The sequence below is a fragment of the Heterocephalus glaber genome, unplaced genomic scaffold (assembly GCF_053883595.1).
Source record: "Heterocephalus glaber isolate CG9 unplaced genomic scaffold, H.glaber_assembly_v1.0 deba00000546, whole genome shotgun sequence".
NCBI classification, from domain to species: Eukaryota; Metazoa; Chordata; class Mammalia; order Rodentia; family Bathyergidae; genus Heterocephalus; species Heterocephalus glaber.
In genome coordinates, this window is record NW_028258147.1 from 42,594,618 (window position 1) to 42,615,256 (window position 20,639).

Below are 20,639 nucleotides of genomic sequence, written 5' to 3' on the forward strand. Positions count from 1 at the left end.
TTAAAATGAGGTCATTAGGGTGAGCCCTAATCTGAAATGACTGCTGTCTCTCCAAGAGGAGGAAATGTGTGGACACACATGCACAGAGAAATGACCACATGAAGACCCGTAGAGGAAGCGGTGTCTTAATCATTTTTCTTGTCGCTAGGACAAAACATCTGACACCACAACTTAAGAGATGAGAGGTATATTTTGGTTCATGTTTCAGTCCAGAGCCAGCTGGCTCCAAGGCAGGACAGCACAGCAGAGAACAGCTACTTAGACATGGTGTCCAGGAAACAGGGAGGGAGATAAACCCTTCCAGGCTATGCCCACACTGACCTGTCTGCTGCAACCAGACCCTGCCTCTCAAAAGCAAGCCAGCAGTATTGCCTGCACAATCCAATTGCCTTCCAAACACATGTGGTTTGGGGGCACCATTTTAGATCTAAACCATAACAATGACTATCTACAAGCTAAGAAGAGAGTCTTAAAAAGAACTGATCCTGCTGACACCTTGATCTCAGGCTTCCAGCTCCAAGACTGTGAAGAAATAGGAGTAAGACTCTATTCTGGGAAACCAACCATTGAACCTTGGAGTTGAAAGATCTGACTCAGTGTCTCTGACATGTCAAGTTTTCAGGCTTATTCTTCCAGAGATGGAGCAATGTAGGTATTCCAAAGAAGTGTCAGCCTGGGATGACTAATTTTGCCCTCAAACTACCTAAACAATACTTTCTCTGTGGGTGTTTGGCTCTATTATATTTGTTATCTTCTGATATTTCCCTTTCTTTGTTTCCCTTCTTCTTAGAGATGTTCTTTCTGCTTTCAAAAGTGAGAGCACAAAATCAGTTTTCACTTTGGACCACTTAACGCTGCTTCCAGCTGGAGAGCAATAACAGTATTTCTATGGATGACACTTTTCCACATGTGAATATTCTAAATACAGTGCACCATGGTGAGTTATATTATGATGCATTCAATTAAACCACAGTGATCTGTGTGTTTATTGTGTGCCAGGCACTGTGAAGTGGGAGGGCGATATAAAGGTAAATGAGATGCTATGCCTGCCCTTAGGGATCCTCAAGTACCATGAAGTAATGATACAATGTGGAAGTTGGAATTACTTGGCAGGGGAATTAAAGGAATCGCTTGGTGATAGGTGAGACACAGTTATCCTCTGATGACAAATTCCTGCATATATTTTCCTGTGCGACCCTTGAATCCCTAATGTGTCAACCTTGCCAAAGTGCACCAGTGTAGGAAAGAAGCATAGAGAAAGATACACGCATAAATCTTGCCATGGAACCAGAATCCCTTGCCCTTTTTTAGAACCACTCTTGGTTTTGTAATTTAATAATTTAAGAAGTTCTCTACAATGTTCTGGGCATTTAGCATGGCACAAAAGAAACATTCTTTCTCCTAGTGCATTGCATGGTACAATTTAGAGAAAATGGGAAACATCTCAAACAAAGACCTTGGTAGAGGCAGGGGTTGTGCTGGAGAACAGAGAAGTGGGAGGGAAAGCAGCTCAGAGTGAGGGGTATTGTGCACAGTCTGAGACATGCAGGAGGGGGAAAGAAAGCCAGTAATTTTTTTTTAGGTTTGGAAAAGGAATCTGGAGCTATTTCTTGGTCCATGAGCTTTGCTATGGTTTGAATTTGCCCTCAGAAGGTTGATGGTGTGGGTGGATGGCATTGTTTGATTTTAAAGTAGGGCAGCAATTGGTGAGTGGTTAATTTAAGAGTCATTGGTCTGACAAAACAGCCCATGTATCCTTTTCCATATGCGTGGGGGGAAAGGAGCCAGCACTGCATTTACTGTTTGAATTGACTGTTTGGAGCAGATCTTGGAAATCTCATTTTGCAGAAGACAGGTTTAGAGAGTTAAAGTAACCTAACCAAGGTTAACTTGGGGGCACAGTTTGAATTCAGCCTACACTGTGCACCTTCTGTCAGGGAATAGTTTCAGGTTTCTTCATTATTTTTGTTTTTCAGTGTATAAGAGAAGAGATTCAATAGTGCCAGTTGAAGGGAGAGAGAAAGCATTTTGGGCCTTCCCAAGGGGTTTGTGACTGGGCTCCAGCTTCCTTGGGTGCCCTCCCTCCAGGGAGGAATGGCATCCTGGAGCTGCTTCTTCTGATGTGGCGGCAAGGTCAGCATGGCCAGCTGGTCCACTCACACCCAGGGCAAGAGACTCCATGTTGAAGGACCTTCAGTAAGTCAGTGGGTCACTATGGCGACTGATAACGGTCTGGTCCTTCTCAGGGGCTTTTTGCAGGCAGACCACTTGGAGAGGTCCTTAATTGGCCCTCAATGGCCATTAATTTGAAGATTATGCACAAGGCATATGAAAGATTGTGTTTCTCAGATATTTTTAAAGTAGTGAAATCATTTTCAAATATTTAACTAAAATGTTCTTCCCCTGAGGGTCTCCACTGCAAATATTCCTATCTTACTGCTGTCTAAGCTCAGAAACAGCCCAGGAACCCTCTGCTCACTGTCTCAAGGAGAAGGTGACGAAGTAGCAAAAGAAAAGCAAAGAAATTTTTCCCCTTGGATTTTAAGTTTTATAAGTGACACAACAAAGGTGAAAAATACTCTCATAGGGGCCGGGGATTTAGTTCAGTGGTTCTGGTGCTTGCAAGGCAAGCACAAAGTCCCAAGTTTGATCCCCGGTGCTAAAAAAAAAAAAGAAAAAGAAAAATACTCTTGTATACCTCAAACATTACAACAGATTTGGGAGAATATAGTTAACATGAGAACAAAGATTTCCATCCATTGTTTCTACTAGAAAAAAGCTTCCTGAGACAGGAAGGAAGAGAATTTCTAGAGGAGAACAATGGGTCTTAGTAGACCCCAAGCATCTGTGCCACCAGAACTCAAAACTCACTGGCTTCTCTTGAGGTTAGCACCGTAAGTTACCAGCGTTCACACAGGAGCTGGGAAGCAGTTGACAGTCAGTCACCTGTGTCATGGCCTACATGATCATCCTTCCCACTGTCTCCTGGTGAGGACTTCATTTTGTCAGTAGTTATGACTAAGTCTCACCTCGGTCCAGGAAGCGTGGCACAAGTTGGAGCTCTGTGATGTCTCAGTCCTCATTGAACTTATCCCATTTGTAAAATCTCTGCTTCCATTTCCCCAGATAGAGAATGGGGTCTCACACAACCAGTGAGGGTTTGGTGGAGGACGTGAGAGACTTTGGATTTGGGTTTGGATATGGATGGGGTGAGAGGAACCAACTTCAAAGTTTATTAGACTTTGCCCTCATCCTCTGTGCCACCTGCCTCAGCAGGAAGTTTCCATAGACACTTTTCAAGTAGGCACATTTCTTCAGGTACAAGAAAAGACAGAAATCACCTCACTGAGACATTCTCTCATGTGTTTCTGTTGTTTGTTCTTGTAGGGCCCGCAGAAATGTGCTGCAAAAGCTAGCTTCCTGGCATAAGTACTTTCATGTATTATGTGCTTAAAATTCCATCTGTGCAAGTTTAAACATGACCCGAGTGCTTGTCAATTCCAGTTCAGCTCAGTTCTCCCAGGGCTCAGGCTTGGAAGAGGGAAATGTTCCTCCTTCTCCCTCACATACCACCCTGCTGAGCCAGAAGCTTCATCTGCCCCAGACTCAACTGCAGAGCACTGCCTTCCCCAAGAACATACCCTCCCCAGCGCAAGGCAGGGTATTAATCAGCATTTTGTTACCATAGTGAAACACCAGAGGCAGCTAATGTTATAAGGAGAAAAGGAGTCCTGTTCTCCCTTTCATCTTACCTCATAGTTTTGGACACTGAATTCCAAATGGCATAGCCCAGGGTTGGTGGCCATTATTTGTCTGCATAACTCATGGCATAGATGGCAATTATATGTGTACAGCAAGCAATTATGTCTCCAACTAGAAGCAGGGGGAGGGTGGCCAAACTCAGGCTTATATAACAATCTTCTCTCAAGAACTACTTCCAGAAAGGATACCCTTAGTAACCCAGTGACTTCCCCCTTTGGTTCCTCCATTTTCCAATAGTGCCACCCTGCAGACCAACCCCTCAATTTCAATAGACCCTTGGACACAGTTAAACAAATCACAGTATAGACAGTATAGAGGACAGCAACATATACCATTTCCAAATATACCACTTGGACCGAGGATCATTTTGAGTGGAAGCCAATTGAAAAGACACAGATACATGAAAATCTCTCTGAGCTCCCCCTATTTGCCTAAAAGCAGGACATACATTTATAAAGATGTCCCCCCTCTTCCCTCTCTACCACAAAGAACAGATTCTAATTATTGGAAAAACTCAGAGACAGCATCAGGAAAGCTATCCAGAACTCAGGGGTGGGAGAGAGCCTGTTTTAGGCTTTGATTTGGGGAGAGAGGAGGCAAGGGGAAGGCATTCTAGGCAGGAGATTAGACAAAGGCAGAAGACAGGAAGGTGCTGGTGAAGTTAGCAGAGGATAAACAGTGGGTGGAAGGCTGGCTGGGGATCTAGCTCAGTGGTTCCACTGCCTGCCTTGTACGTGCAAGGTCCCGAGTTTGATCCCCAGTACCAAAAAAAAAAAAAAAAGTGGGTGGAGCTGGGCTAAAGAACAGATGAGGAGTAGCAGGATGAGACTAGCAGAGGGCCTTGGGGGACTGAGCTGTGTGTGGTGGCCCCAAGGCCAGTCCCGTCCTCTGCACACCTGCCTCCACCCTGGCTGCTTTCCATAACTGCTGGTGCAGTTGCTCTCCAAATGCAGTTGGCTATCTGTCTGTGGGTTCCAGATCAACCAACTAGAGATCAAGCATAATGAAAAATGTCTGTACTGAAAATGTACAGGTATTTTACATGTCATTATTCCCTAAACAACACAACATAGTAATTATTTACATAAAATTTACGTCATACTGGGTATTATAAGTCACCTAGAGGTAAATTGAAGCACGTGGGCAGATATGTGTAGGTTATATGCAAGTCCTCCATCAAGGACTTATATTGGATTTTGGTACCTGAAAGGGTCCTGGGACCAGTGCCTTGGATACAGAGGGGTGACAGTCCTTTAATTCTTGCTTCTTTCTGGGTGCTTTCTCAGAGTGCTTGTTGTAGCCACTCCCCTATGCTTCTGCCCTTTCCCTTAGTGAATTTTCTTGTTGCTGAGACAAAATTCCCAACACACATAAGTTAAAGGAGGAAATATTTATTTCAGCTTACAGTTTGTAGAGGTTTCAGTCCATAGTTAACTGGCTTCAAGGCAGGGTGGCATGGTAAATGGGCATTGCAGGGGAGAAACACCCCATGGAAGAGCAGGCAGGAGGCAGCAAGCAGCAAGCAGCCTGCCTTCCATCCAGGCTATAATCCTTCTGGGTGATGCCACTCACACTCAGGGTGGTGTTTCTCATTATTAACACCCAAAACTATGCCAAACCTGTCAGTGGACTAATTTAGTACCACACACCCTTAATCCCAGCATCACATACCCTTTATTAAGCTAGCTCCCAAAAACCCCACCTATAAGTTCATGAGGCTTTAGGGGTGACATCTAGATACAAGCCTTAATTCTCACTCCTGGGGGAGCTCTGCAGCACCCAAAGGAGTCATCCCACCCTTTCCTTTCATCTGTAGGCTTGCCTTTATCTGCATCACTATTGGCATTTTCAGCTGTCTTGATATAACTCAGCTTGGACCTCTGGTTCAAACTCACTTTTCTCTTGAAAATCAACTTGTGGAGTCCCACAATCCAATTATATTTTAAGCCCCTCAAACTGGAAGCCTTGATTCTTCTTCTTTTTTTCCCCTTTCTTCTCCAATGCTTCCACCAAACCATCACAAAAATCTTACATCTTCTTTTCAGATGTTTTTATTCCTTTTTGTACCAGACACATGAGGTCTCAAGTTATCTATCTCAAACACACCTACCCTCTCCATTTTCTTATCCCTGAGGCCCATGTAGTTCATCAGAGTCACAGGGTGTATATCCAGGAACCTATATTCCCAGTTATCTTTTAGGTAATTAGTTTGTCCTTCATTGAAGTTAGGACTGAAATCTTGTTGCAGAGGGAATACCTAGAAATGGAGATGCAACATACAGGCCAGTGAGTCTCCCTAGAGATAAAGAGCATTTCGAGATTGTACTGTAATTACCACCATCTGGTCCAATGAGTCCAGAGAGGCATCAGACCATGTAGGTTGGCGACCAGAACATCTAGACCCATTCTTTCTCCAAAATGCCTGTGTTCTTTTCAAACACCCTTGCTGTGTGCCTTGTTTCCCTACTGGATCAATATTAATTAACTATACTTGTAATCCTATAGGTTGACTCACATTGTGATTTTGCTGTATAAATTATCCCTGACAAAGGGCCTAAGAACCCTTCCTGAAAATCCAGGAGCTACTCTTCTCCTTATTCCCAATAAAACTCTCTTAACTTTCTCCTCTAGTTCACGACTTCATTCCTTGATGTTGGGAGACCATGAACTTGGCACATCTGACGTTTAACAGGTTGAGAGTTACTCTTCCCCGTAACGGTGTGGTTGTTCCCAAGTGTTCGGCAGTGACCACCACTTGCATCAGCCTTTGTGAGCTCCTGGTTCTTAGAGCTAAAAGAATTGTACACAGCATTTTCCTCAAGCAAGCAACTCCAGGGCCATCTACAGACACCTCATGATTGTTTATCAGAGTGGCCTCCTCCTCTTGGCTTTTTTCTGGGAGAGGGAAGGAAGGAGGGAAGGAGAAGGGGGAGGAGGAGACAGAGACAGAGACAGTCAGAGAGAACACTTTCTGGAGTTCCCTGCAGGAAGATCCTCATACACTAAATGTAACAAATCAAGTTAGGTTTTGCAGTTCACCATCTACCAAGAAACCTTTAGAACAAGCTAAAAATATGCAGAGTTAGCTTTAGTACAAATTTAATTTGATGTGACAGGTACAAATCACAATTTCTGAACTATTTTCTGCATCTTGTTGTTGAAGTAAAATAGTCTAAGTATCTCTACAGCAGTCGTCCCCAACCTCTTTGGCACCAGGGATGAATTTTGTGGAAGTCAATTTTTGCACAGACAGATGTGGTGGGGTGCTGGTTTCAGAGGTACGTACCACCTAGACCCCTGACATGCATGATTCACAGCAGGGTTCTTGCTCCTATGAGAATCCTATGAGAATGCCTCAGCTGATCTGACAGAAGGAGAAGCTGAGACAGTAATTCAGGTGAAATTTGGGCCACAGGGGTGGCTGCAAACAGAAGAAGCTGTGCTTACTCACCAGCTGCTCCCCTGCTGCTTTGAGGCTGGTCCCTGACAGCCTGCAGACAGGTTAAGTTCACGCCCAGGGTTTGGGGACCCCTGCTTTCCTGGAAAACAACACAACATGGCAGTTAAGAGTGGAAAGCTTCTAGAGCTAGAGTGCCGGATTTGAACGCCCACTTCTTTCTGGTGGTGAGCCCAGGGCCCTCAGCAAGCCTCAGTTGTTGTTTCTGTAAGCAGGGATACAATCATTCCTCCAGGGTCCTCAGCTTCTGCTCGAGCCCAGGCCTGCTGTCACCTTGCTGCTGAGAAGTGGATGAGAGCTAAGGAGGGGAGGGGGCACCCTACAGAGATCGGCGTGGTTTTCCAGCGCCTGTCTGCCTTTTCTCTTTCTTCTCTCTGAGATCCTCCGTGATGGGAACGTCACGCAAAGATGAAATTAAGAAAATTAAGGAGTGTGCGTGCTGGATGTGCAAAGTGGTGTTGCTTGCAGCACAGACGGGGTTTTCTTTCTGGTTGTGATCCTGCACATAGGTTATGTGGGTGAGGCGTGGGAGGTCAAACAAAGATAGAATGAGAGTTTGTGGGCAGTTATGGGGAGGATCGTGGAGAGAGATGACCTTTGCCATAACATAAACATGGCCTGAACTATTTTCCTTCCAAGGGCCAGGACAGAGCATGGTGTGGTATGTTGGATGCCTTTGACAGTCCCACTAAAAGGTGTGATCAAACTTTTCAGCTCATGTTGGCTTGACATGTTTCCTGTAAGATTTGTTGTTGTTGTTGTTTATGAAAGATTTCCAAGACTTTATTTCTTAATTAACTCCCCAGTTCAGCAACTCACATTCATTTATATTTTGAAACCAAAAGTAGCCCAGGACTGTTGTGCATTCAGTAAAATTTACAGGCTCAGTTCAATGATACCTAGTGCCAAAAAGCTATGTTATATATTTTCTCCTTCTTTTTTTGGTACTAGGGATGGAACTCAGGACCTTGTGCTTGCCAGGCGGGTGTGGTGCCACTAAACTACATCCCCAGTCCTTATTTTCTCCTTTTAATTACCCTTCACTCTCCATTCTGATTATGGCAAGTTATGCAAATTAAGGGAGAGAAGAGATTTAATTTAATCAGCTGTGGGTTTGCTTATACAATTTGAATATTAGCTGTCTTCTGTAAGTGAAAGACTAGAGAGAAGAAAACCTGTTGCTGTGCACTGTGACCAATTCCTGGTGATGCCCTTGTAGATTAACCTTGTCAGAGCCTGATGAATTGTTTATGGGAGGTGGCTCTGTACGCCTTGGAGGAAACTACTCTACTTCCTGGGTTCTGTCCTGGGATGATCTGGCTACCCTTTCAGTACTGTTGGGAAGACCTATATGTTGTTCATTATTGATGGTGAGAGACAGAGAGAGAGAGAGAGAGAGAGAGAGAGAGAGAGAGAGAGAGAGAGAGAGAGAGAGAGAGAGAGAGATTTGCACTACAGTCCTGAAAGGAGGCAGAGCTATCTATCCTCTGAGGAAAACTCAGAGGCTAGGGTAAGACATTTGCAGTTGTCAGCAGCCCAGGAGCAGACTGAAACGTTCTCTAAATTGCACAGAGTCAAGGACAGGGCTGTGATCTCAGACTTCTCAGCTGACGAGGAAGCAGGGAGGAGCTAAGAAAGGTGGCTCCTCTGTGGCCACCCCTCTAGCTGACCCCAAGCAAAATCTTCCTCTCCTTGAAATGTAAGTGCTCCTCTTTGGGGAGAGAGGAACTCTTTGGCGGGAAAGGAGAGAAGGATTTTACAGGGTTGATGCACTAAACACACTGTCCGTTAATATAGCAAGTGCGAGGGAAGTTTCCAGGCAAGATGTTGTCTGTGGTCTTGTTTTAGAAAGCTGAGGCTATGTTCTTCACAGGAACGCTGACCAAGTCCTAGAACTAATTCTCCACCCCCCCCCCCCGCCCCCTGCCGGCCCCAACTGGGTCAGGAAAAGAGTTTTATATTTCTGTTGTTGTCGTTACAGTGCCAGCTCAGAAGGAAAATGATTGGCTGAGATGAAAAGCTTAACAATTAACACTAAATACAGGCAGCTGGCTGTGTTTTGATTAAAAGCCAGAATCAAGAAATCTGGCAATCTGGAATTTTGCAATAGCTGAAGCTTGTTTTTTTCTTTCTTTTTCTTTTTTAAAACCCTATGTCCACAGTTGCCAGTCTTTTGGAACCTGTTCTTTTCTCTTGCTATAGTTTCATGTGTTTAAAAACCCGGCAAAAATCCTCTGAGGTAAGATAGTGTTCTTTGGTGTTCAACACAGCCACAATGTGCTGTGTTGCTGCCCATATGATTTGTAATTCTGCTCTGCCTGATGAAAATGGACACCAAAGACACGTACCAGTTTGTTAGCACGATGTTTAATTCTGTCCTTCCCCCACTCAATTAGAGTTCATAAATGTTTCCAAAAACAGAGGATTTAACTCCTCCTAGAGGCCCTGGTGTTCAGGAGTGGAGCTGTATTTTGTTGCGTTTAGGGCCACCTTGTGGACAGCAGCTGCATTTAGAAGTTGGGAAGAAAGGATGGATTCCTTTGGAAAGTGCAGTATATTGTCAATTAACTTTGGAATTTTTGTTGTAACACCTAACTACAATGACCATGACTTAGTTTCCATTAGGGAGATGTTTTAGAAAATGTGCTATAAGGAGAAAAACTAGTAATTGTGGTGAGTATAAAATACATGAACTATTGTGCAACATGATGGTTATGCTTAATAATATTCTTGAAAAATGCTGAGACTGGATACAATGTGCTCTCACCACAAAAATAATAATGCTATGAGGCTTACTCATATGGCAATGTGTGTATATATATATATATATGTATGTATGTTTCAAAATACCATGCTGTATTTGCAGTGAATACATCCAATTTTATTTATCAATATAAATAAAGAGAATAGTTGCTCTTTCTTGCATGTCCCTTCTATACCACAAAATAACAAAAATATATGCAGAAAAATATCCCCTTTCCTGCAGTTTTGCTTTCCTGAGTTTCAGTTTCTCATGGTCAATCATTGTCTAAGAGTAATAATATTTGTCTTGACTCAGGAAAGTGAGACCACCTTCACATAACTTTTATTACAGTATATTGTTATAATAGGCCTAGCAGTTACTCTTTATCATGGGCGTTTATTGTAGGAGAAATAGTATATATGGGGTCAATAGTATTTGAAGGTTGAGGAAGAGCTTAGAACATATCCAGCACAAATAAGAGCAACGACTGAATGAAGAAAATCCAGATTTTATAGTTTCTTACAAATCACGTGAATTTTCTTACAAGCCCCCTGTCCTGGGGATGAGAAAGAGATGGGAAAGTGCTTGTTTTCCAACTACCTCAGAATCCAGATTTATTTTCTCTGCTTCTACCCTCCCCCCACTCCCGGGGGAGGGGGAACTGGTTGCATGAAGAAAGGACATGACCTTGAGGAGGTGGAAGGAGGTCACGGGTCCTGTGGCCCTGGCCCCAGTCTTTGGTTGCAGAAGGCTAGGCCTCTGTACAGAGCTTGCTGTGTACGTGGAGCAGATCCCTTCTGGCTTCAGCTAGGCGTAGGTCATGAGATCCCATGGTCCGCAGACCCATAGCTTTGTGGCCTGTGGTCAGCCTAGTCACTCTCAGATCCTCTGAAACTCTCCACTGAGGAAGAGACAAATTGCTGGTTCCTCTCCAGACCTGGACAGGCTGTGGGGCACCATTAGTCTTTCCTCAGTCTTGTTCATCATTGTTAGACCTGCCAGGACAGATGTGGTGACATACCAAAGACCTATTTTGTAAAGACTGTGTGGGAGCAGTCAGACTTTCCCACCTCAGTCTACTACAAAGCAGTGGTTAAGGACAGGTATCCAGGACACTGACACAGGGACCTCAGTACTCCCTTTACAGCCTCAGCCTCTCCATGTTCATCAGTACTGTAAGAGGAAGGTTCTTCTCTCTTGTGCACATCAGAGGTTTCCCTTCATCACATCTGCCATTCTTTCTGTCCTTGGACTTAAAGCAAAGCTATAGAGTCAATCTTGCCAACACTCATAGAACTGTCAAAGTCACCCTATTTCTAGGGACTCAAAAATATAATTTTTGTAGTTGAAGCTGAAAATCAAGTACTCATGCATTTCTGATGTAGGTGATCTAAATCCTCTTACAGGCAAATAGATTCTTGTAGCAGAAAGGAGGAGACAGCATGTATTTCTAAAGGCAAATTTTAAAGCACATCAATTTCTTTCAGTAAATTGAAAGATAATAATATGGAAGATGTCATGCTCACTCTGTTATGTTATTATTATTACGCTTTCTTTTGCAATATTAGGTATTGAACCCAGGGCCTTGTGTATGCTAGGCAAGCACTCTACCATTGAGCACAGCCCCCAGCTCTTTTTGAGACAGGATCTAAGTTGCTCAGGCTGGCCTTAAACTGGTGATCCTCCTGTCTTAGCCTCCTGAGTAGTTGAGTTTACAGCTATCACAACATCTGATTTGTTATTCATCTTAAAAATGTAGACATCTCGTAGCTTGATTAAAAACTTGGGAAGCGAAGTGCAGCATCTCTATTATTTCCTCCTTATATTTCTCTGCTGACTTGGCCAAACTAAGGTTGGTTGATATTTGGTTTGGCATTGACACTCTCCTTGGAAGATAAAAGTGAGGAAAGTGGGGGAAGCTGGTGCTGGACCACATTTCCCACTGTAGAGAGAGGAGCCCTGGCACGGACACTCTTCTTGTCATTGAAACAAACCGACTCTTCTAAACAAAACCACCTCTACTATGCATTCCTTCCAAAAACCTTCAAGGAGCTGTGCATTGAAGTTTGGCTTTGCACAATCCCTTGTACTATGCTATGTTCCTCTCCAGATGTGCCTCCCACTCTCCTCTACTGGATTGCTTGAATGCAGACAGGCTGGGCCAGTCTGACATGCTATGTCCCTTCTAGGACCCCACTCTGAACATACATTTCTTCTTTTTATTCTACTTAGGTTTAATCCATTCTTCCAGATCCAATTCAAATTCATTCTCTTCTTTCTGAAATGAATCACCCTCTTCCTTGTTTGCATTTTTTTAGGCCATTAATAATTAACGTGGAGTGAGCCTTGGAATCACCTGTGTTTCCTAAGTGTGTTCTAGCTTCTTATCTGGAGATTCCAAGTCACTTGTTCTGGGATGGGGTCTACATGATTCTGAAAAAGTCCCAAGTCTTTGGCTAGTTTAAGATCTATCCTCTTCTAATCCATCCTGTTGCTTTGTGCCATCAGGTACCTCTTTGTGGGTAACGAGGTGACTTGGCAGGTCTGACAGATAAATTGGGGAAAGGAAGTGATTAGGGAGAAAGGACCAGGCTTGCAGGCACTCTGGTCCAGATGTAAAATTTAGTCTCTCCCGTGGTGTGTTAGTTGTGCCTGACAGAAAACAGGAATCCCAGGGAGGGTTTTCGTGACAATTAACTGCATCCCAAAGGTCCCCTTTCCAGCAAATGAAAGAGGTCCATGGAGTATCCTATCTGCTGGTCCCTTCAGCTTGAAGTCATCAGTACACCAATGTGGAATATTTTGGGCTGACATTTTATTTGGGTTCCTTCAACACAACAGCCTTCTACTTGTTCATGGAATGCTCTGGGAACTCCAGGATATCAAGGCACACTAAGATTTCCAGATGCTTCTCTTGATTTATTTGATCTGGGAAGACTTTAGGTAAAGACAGAAACTTTCCACTATTGGATTGTAGACCTAGAGCATCCTGATGGTCTGCAGGATAAAAACACTGAATTCTTAAAAGAAAAATGAACACCATAAAGGAGGAAGCCGTAATTCATTAAAGACACACTCACTGAACACCTATGATGTGCGTGGTGCTGCTGTCTCCACCACTGCCATGGCCTGAGAGAGGAGACAGACTAGACATGCATGTTGAGTGAATGCACAAGACCATTGCAGGGCTGAAGCTCCACAGAATGGCAGGTACACCACAGAGCAGGGACCAAGGTGAGGGAGAGGGAAGGGCTTCTGTGTCTTCCTGTAAGTGACACCAGTGAAGGACTGGCCTAGGGCCATGAAGGAAAGGATGGGGGTCATAGGGACACATGTGACAGGGCCATGAGATCTTGCTCTGAAAGCGGAACATAGGGTTGACAGGAGTCAGCTGCTTGAGGGAGTTCAATTGGGGTATAGTTGAAGATTTCTAGGGCTCAAGGGTTAGAGATCTGGAGGAGATTGGTACAAAGTAAGTCATGTGGTCCTCAGTTGAAGGTCAGGACAGTTAGAGTGGACATTAGGTAGGGAGGGTTGGGGGCCTGGAGCACTGGAAAGCAGGGCTCTTTGAGAAACACTGTGCTTCCACCTGCTTGGAATCTGAGCAGGAAAGGGACCCCAGAAAGGCACTGCGATACTCAGGTCTTCTCTGTATTCAGTCTTAAGGACTTGCATAAATATTGCCAGCAACAGCCAGTGGTGGCTCCTAACTAGTCAATGGGTGTTCAGAGTATAGAGATGGGTAAGCAAGAGGAACAGAGAAGACTAAGTCAAGCTCACAGCTTCTGGAGCCTACTCTGCTCTTCTCTTTCTTGGTGTACAAATTTTGAGGTCTCCTATTCTCAGCACCAAGCAAGATGTCTGTGATCTTGGCATGTAGGCACTCAGAAGATAATTCTAAGTTTCTATTTGATAGTTTTGACCTGGGTTTTGTTTTTCATTTTTCTCTCAACAGCTAAAGTATTAAAATAAAGACGGTGTGTGAATCCCATTGATGTGGTAAATTGGTGGTTAATAAAATTAAGATTTTTTTCTTTCTGATCCATTTGCAGGCATGATTTAGGTAATTTGCAATTATATCCACAGAGTAATTAAACAATTATATGATGCAAATGAGATTAAAATGATGTTCATTGGGATCAAATGCACACAACTGCTTCATTGCTGGAGTCTTGGCCAAAGTTTATGTTTCAGTTATCCAGTGCCACAACAAACCATCCTAAAACTTAGCAGCTTAAAAGAACAACCTTTTTATTAACTTTTCCATCTCTAGAGACTGACAAGGTTCACTTAGACTAAGCTTCTGCTCCACACCATTCTGCTGGGGCTACAGCCACCTTGACAGAGTGGAAATGTCTAAAAGGGTTCATTCTCATGCTGGTTGTGGTGCTCACTGCTGACTGTGACCTCAGCTAGGAGTGCTGACTGAGGGCTTAGCTCTTTCACATGGTCCTCTCCATGCGCAGCTTGCACTTCCTCAGGGCATGGCATCTTCACTCCAACAAGGAGCACCTGGAAGGAAGGAAGTAGAAATTGTCAGACCTCTTAAGATTGAGCTCCCCTTTGGCACATTCTGTTGGCCAAAGAAGAATGAAGCCAGTCCAGATTTAAGAGGAGAAATCAGCTCCACCCGGTGTGAACACAGGACACATGCACATGGAATCACCATCTTTGCGTACTATCTCCTACATTCTTTGCTCTGGGCACCATAAATCACATCCCTCTCACACTGTCTCCTGGAACTACCATTACAGTATTGGCTCAAAGTCCAATATCTCAATATTAGGTGCAGGCATGGATGGGAATCCTTGAGAGCAGAGACTTGTAAAGTGAACAGACTAGTTATCTGCCTATACACAACTTCTCACATGCAAAGTGAGGAAGAAAAGAGAGAGTTATAATAAATGCTCTCATTAAAAGGGGGAAAAGAGCAGCCATGGTTTTCACAAGTTCACAGTAATTCTGAAATACAACCAGGCATACGTCGCCAGTTTTTTGTTTTGCAATCGGGCTCAAATCCTGCTCCGGGAAAGTGATCCTTTATAGCTTTTGACTCATTTCTCCGAGTCATTGTTTATTTTTCATGAGAAATGATCTATGTTTGTAGCCAGAAGCGTTTTTAGCCTCTTTCCACCAGTAAGCCGTCAGGGCTGGGCTGGTGAACTGATGGCATGTGTGTTGCAGCCGGCTGTTAATTATCATTGAAAGCTCTGAAAGGTTCACCATCAATGGGTTAGGAATTAAGGACTTCTTTTCATTTTAAAATATCCCTATTTCCCTCTTAACCTAAGTTAATATAGTTCCTTTAAAAAACTTCATAGATTTCCTGTGTATCAAATTATAAATCCACTCCACTAGACAAATGCCACACCCAGACATCTCTGAGACAGGCACCTCTATACCTTGCAATGAGAATTAGAATGCTGTAGAACAGTTCTCCTAAGATTCTTGGAATAGGTACTGGCTGGCTAAGAAGATCTCTGAAGCACTGTTTTAAATCTTTCTGGGGTCTTATACCTGCACTTTATTAGAACTTGTCTCTGAGATTACAGTTTTTTGCACCAATCTGAATTTAATGCTCATCTTAAGTCCATTTCTTCTTTTGAGAATCTTTTCTTGGGTCCTGGGTCTTCCATGTTGTCTAAATTCTGCTCCTAAATAGTCCTTTAAATTTTTTTCTTTTCATTTTGGTTCATTCTTCTCTTTTCTCATTTTCTCACAGGCAGCTGGACAAAGCCAATTGACATTTTTAACATTCTTCCTGTGTGTTGGTCAGTATCCTACAATTATAACAAACATCTGAGATAGTCAACTTATAAAGAGAAAAGGGGTTGGTTGTAGCTTAGTGGTAGAGTCATAGCACTGCAAAAATGGGAGAGGCCAAGGGTTGGAGCAAAATCACTCAGCCAGGGAACCCAAAAAAAAAAAAAAAGAAGAGGAGGAGCCTTCCCACTTGGCCTTCCCACTTAAAGGTTTCATCGCCAGCTAAGAGCACATTCCTGGGCACCAAATATATGGGCCTTTCGCATAAGGGCTTTTAGGTGACATTCAGGGTCTGAGTTATAGCAGAGGGAAGTATTTTCCAAGCCTGTTTATCTGTCCCACATAACTGCAGACATAGTTGCCCGTTGGAAGTTTTGCTCAACTTTTTGCCTATATATGACATGAATTGCCTTTTCTTCAGCCTCCAAAAGCAATTTCCTCATTCTTTCTGGTCTTCTTTAGTGATTCCTTTAAGGTCCTTCTAGCCCCTGCCAGTCACCTGATCTCAGAAAGTCAATGCAACATATTTTGAGTTTCTGTTGCAATAAGCTACTTCTAGATTTTATGGATGCAACATACATCACCTGAAACAGTGACTTACAGGCAAGAGCCACTCTAATATTCACAGTTCTGTGGGTTCAGTGGACTCTGGGGCAGGCCAGCTCCAGGTGATGTCACCTGGGTCTGCTAGTGTCTGAGTGTACTTGGAGCTAATGAGCATGCCTGGCACTTGGTCTGGCTGTGGTAGGGCAGCTTAGGTAGGGCTGCTGATAGAGAAACTCCCAGTCTCTTCTCTACGGATCTTGCTGTGTAGCTACTTAGGCTTCCTCACACTTTGGTGCTGGAATTCCAATTAGGAATATTCTAAAAAGGAAGTAGAAACTCAGCTCAAGGTATGGGCTTGAAATTCATTTCTGATTCAATTCACCAGAGTGAGGTTCCAGCACAGATTCAAAGGGAGGGGAATGTATTCTTCCTCTCTTTAGAGGAGAGCACGTGTGGGTAGATCAGGAAAGAAGAGATGGCAAGGTCATCTTTGGAGATGGCCAGACCAGGGGCAGAGAGATTGCTTCTCAAAACAAGGACTTCCATTGAACTGGATGCTGTTTCTTTTGTAGAGTTGACAAAACACTTTCAGAACCTTCTGATTATTTCTTCTGATTTATCTTTCACACTGAAGACATTAATATTTACATGTAAAATTGATATTTAACTTTCTATATGCTGAAAATCCAGAGTAAGAAAGTACATTAGATGTTTCTTTTTGTTGTCAGCAATTCTTGGTAAAGAGTTGGAAAAATAGAGACTGACGCATGAAGCAGTCTTATTTTAATATTATCAGTAAATTTTGAGGTATTTTCTTGCTAATCATGATCTAGATAATGAATATTAGAGCTTTTCCTAAAAAAAAGAGAGGAGATAGGAATCTTCCCTACTCATTTAAAAAATATATGCCTTCTTCTAAAAAAACACAGATTAACGTGCTATAAAAATCAAACAGCTGAGAATGACATAAAACTGAAAAATGTTTCTTGGCACACAATTCACGTTTTTCAAGAACCTAGCAGCATACCAGGTGTGGTAGTGCATACCTGTATTCCCACCTACTCAGGAGGCTAAGGTGAGAAGATCATGTGTTTGAGGTCAACCTGGGCCATGGAGCAAGACCCTGTCTGAAAAATAAAAGCACGAAAACCCAGCATCAATCTCCAGAGGCATCCACTGTCAACAATTTCTTAGGTGAGATTTTCCTGGGGTTACCACTGGAAAGCAATACAATCTTTCATATCTCTGTTTGTTTGATCCACAAATTCAAACAGAAGATATTGCATCCTCACAAGAAAACAGTTGTTCCAAAGTTCATTGTGCATCATCAGCCATAAGGATTTCTGAAACCACAAGTCACTGGCCCACACTCCAGAATTTCTGGGACTTAGGATATCCATTTCTAGCAAGTTTCCAGTGGCTGCTGCTTATGTTGTTGTGGAGATCCCACTGACATGAAGAATAAGGGCTTTTTTTAACTTGTGCTACTTTCTCTTCCTCATCATTTATCTACTAATTTTTCATATGAAAATACACTTATGTGTTTATTTCTTGATCAGTTTTAGGCGGTTTTCACTGACAGCCACAGCTATAAAAGGTGACGAAATACACACATTATTTCCGTTTTATTATTTTGTTTTTATTGTAAATGATGCCTTTAGGGAAAATTGCATTTTCAACTACTTGATGTTATTACAGAGATTGCAATTACATTTTGATCTTATATCAAGCTACCTGGCTAATCTTTTAGTAATTCTAATTAGGAATTCTAATGGTAAGACTGTGCATGTTAATACCTCCCACTTGTTCATTTCTGTTGTTATATAATATTTTCTTTGCTGATTATGCTACAGAATAATAATTCATCAGCATGCTGACAGACATCTAGATAACTTGGGTACCACCCTCCTCCTTCCCTTCTTTCTTGCCATTACATCATGTTGCAGATGTCTCCTCTTGGATATGTGTATTTTTCTTTTCCAAGACACAGCAGGGAGGGGAGTAACTGGCTGTGGAACTCATACACCTTGCACGCACGCAGTGGTGATCTCCTGGCCTGACCTGTGCTTCCAGGTCTTGCTGGGTCGCCCAGCCCAGCTGCAGGCGAGCTCCCAAGACTGTCCGCGGCCGTGCCACAGCGTACCCACTCACTCCTGGAACCCCACAACATGCCCGCGGGTCTGGAGATCAGAGCTCACCCTCCTCCTGAGTCGCCATCGCCCTCCGTCTCTTCCTTGGGGTCAGAGTCCGCAGGGCTGTCTCCCTGCAGTGGGAAAGCTCCAGTCCTCGGACGTGAGCGGTGTGCAGGGCGTGGGGAACGGTGTGGAAACCGCTCACACCAGTCGAGCTTGTGCGCCTCGGGTCACGCTGGTTTCTGCACCCGAGATTCGTGGGATTCGTGGGTCCGGACTGAAGAAGACGGGGGCCGCATAGATCCCAGTCCCGGTTGCCTGGAGCTGTGAGAACATGCGAGGGGCCCGGGTGTGTCTCAGAATCCAAGGTTGACACGAGTGTCATTCAGTGCCTGGGCTCTGGCCAGGACGCTCCAGCGTGGGGGTGGGTGGCCCAGCTGGTCCTGCCGTGCAACGTGATAGTTTAGGAAATGGTCACTCGTGTGCAAATACAGGCTGAGAAACTACTCTGTGCCGGGTACTGCTCCGAGTACCTTGAAAACATTGCCTAATTTCATCCTCCTAACAGGTCTCTGAAATACCAAGTGTTAACATCTCATTTTATAAGTGAAGAAATCGAGGTACAGAGAGGTCTGGTAACTTACCTAGGGTCTCACGGTGGTAGAGCTCTGTTTAACCCAGAAAGTCTACTCCTAGGCCTCTGCTCTTGACCCCTGGCTACACTAGTTCTCTTACTACTTCTTCCTCTTGCTTTTCCTTGTTTGTTCCATTCCATCTTTTCATTACTTAACAGGGTGGTTGAGGCTAACAGGTGGTGTTAATTGACTACACTAGGCGCACAGTTCTGCGAATTTTGAAAACACGTACAAGTCTTGGAACTACCCCCCAAATCAAGCCATATTCATTTCACCACCCCAAGATACTCCTTTGCCTTCTTCTCCACTTTCAGTCTTTGGTGACCACTGCCCAGCACGGTGGTTTTCCTTCTGCAGACGGCCACGTGGAGAATGATACTGGACACAGTCTTCTCCGTTATCTTCATTCACTTAGCTTAATGCATGCGCGGCTCATCTATTGCATGTACCAGTCCTTTGTTTATGTTTAGGATGCAGGAGCAGTCCATTATATGCAAGTAGAGCAATCTGTTTATCCATTTACCAGTTGAGAAGTAGTTGTATTATTTCTGGTTTTTAGTGATTAGAAAGGAAATGTCTGTAAGTATTTATCTACCTTACGTATGTGGATATATATTTTCATTATCTTGCACAAATACCTAACAGTAGAATTCCTGGGTCATATGATAAATTAACCTTTTAAAGAAATAGCCAAACTCTTTTCTCAAAAAAGGTCATACCATTTTGCATTTCCATCAGCAAAATATGATTTTTTTTCCCCAGTTGCTTTACATCCTTTTCATTTCTTGGTATAATCAGTTTAAAAAGTTTTTTAAGCCATTCTAGTGGGTATTTCTTTTAGTACTAGAAATGAAGCCCAGAATCTCATGCATGCCATGCAAGTGTTCTTTCACTGAGCTTCAGCCCCAGTTCTTTTTGTTTTACTGGGACAGGTTCCTGCTAATCTTCCCAGGCTGGCTTTGCTATTGATATTTCTGTCTCACCCTCCTGAACAGCTGGGATTACAGGTGTGTGCCACCATGCCTGGCTTGTGTTGTGGTTTTTATGCCTTTCTCCAAGGAGAAATAAGCATTGTTGAATAATGAGGCTTAGCACTTTTATGGTTTACTTGTTATGTTCCTATCTTCCTTTGATTTTTTTTTGGTAAAAAATATTTTATCTTTATCAACAATGTACTTAATAATAAAGATAATTAATTCTAACTCTACAAATAGATGTTCACATTCCATTCAAACTTTTTAATTCTTTTTTTTATTCATTAATTTTATTGGTACATTTTAGGTATACAATATGATGACCTTCATCATTGGGAATTTGTACCTTTACATGATATATCTTGGTTCTTATTTTTTTTCCCATTCCCCTGCCCTCCCTTCATCCCCTTCACCCCTCCCTATTTACAAAGACTTTGTTTCCATTTTTTTCCTTTTCTCATATTTATTCCTTTCCCTTCTTTCCTTTCCCCTACCCCTCCTACTTCCCCTTCCCCTTTGAACCTTTTCTTCCTATTTCTCATTATCTATTATACATTTTGATCCTTATTTACACTTTCTGTTTCCCACACCAGAGAAAGTATTTGGTATTTACACATGTGTGTCCTA

The 20,639-nt window shown here is 43.2% G+C and overlaps 1 long non-coding RNA gene across 2 annotated transcripts in view; it reads left to right on the forward strand.

Moving 5' to 3' along the window:
• LOC110345376 (uncharacterized) overlaps nucleotides 1–20,639 on the forward strand; it is a 114,443-nt gene that overhangs the window by 19,779 nt on the left and 74,025 nt on the right. The window contains exon 2 of one of the 2 annotated variants that reach the window (XR_015448786.1): nucleotides 791–937. The exons of the other annotated variant lie outside the window; for it this stretch is intronic. This is a non-coding gene — a long non-coding RNA (uncharacterized LOC110345376). The remainder of the gene's footprint in view (nucleotides 1–790; nucleotides 938–20,639) is intronic. 2 annotated transcript variants of the gene reach the window in all.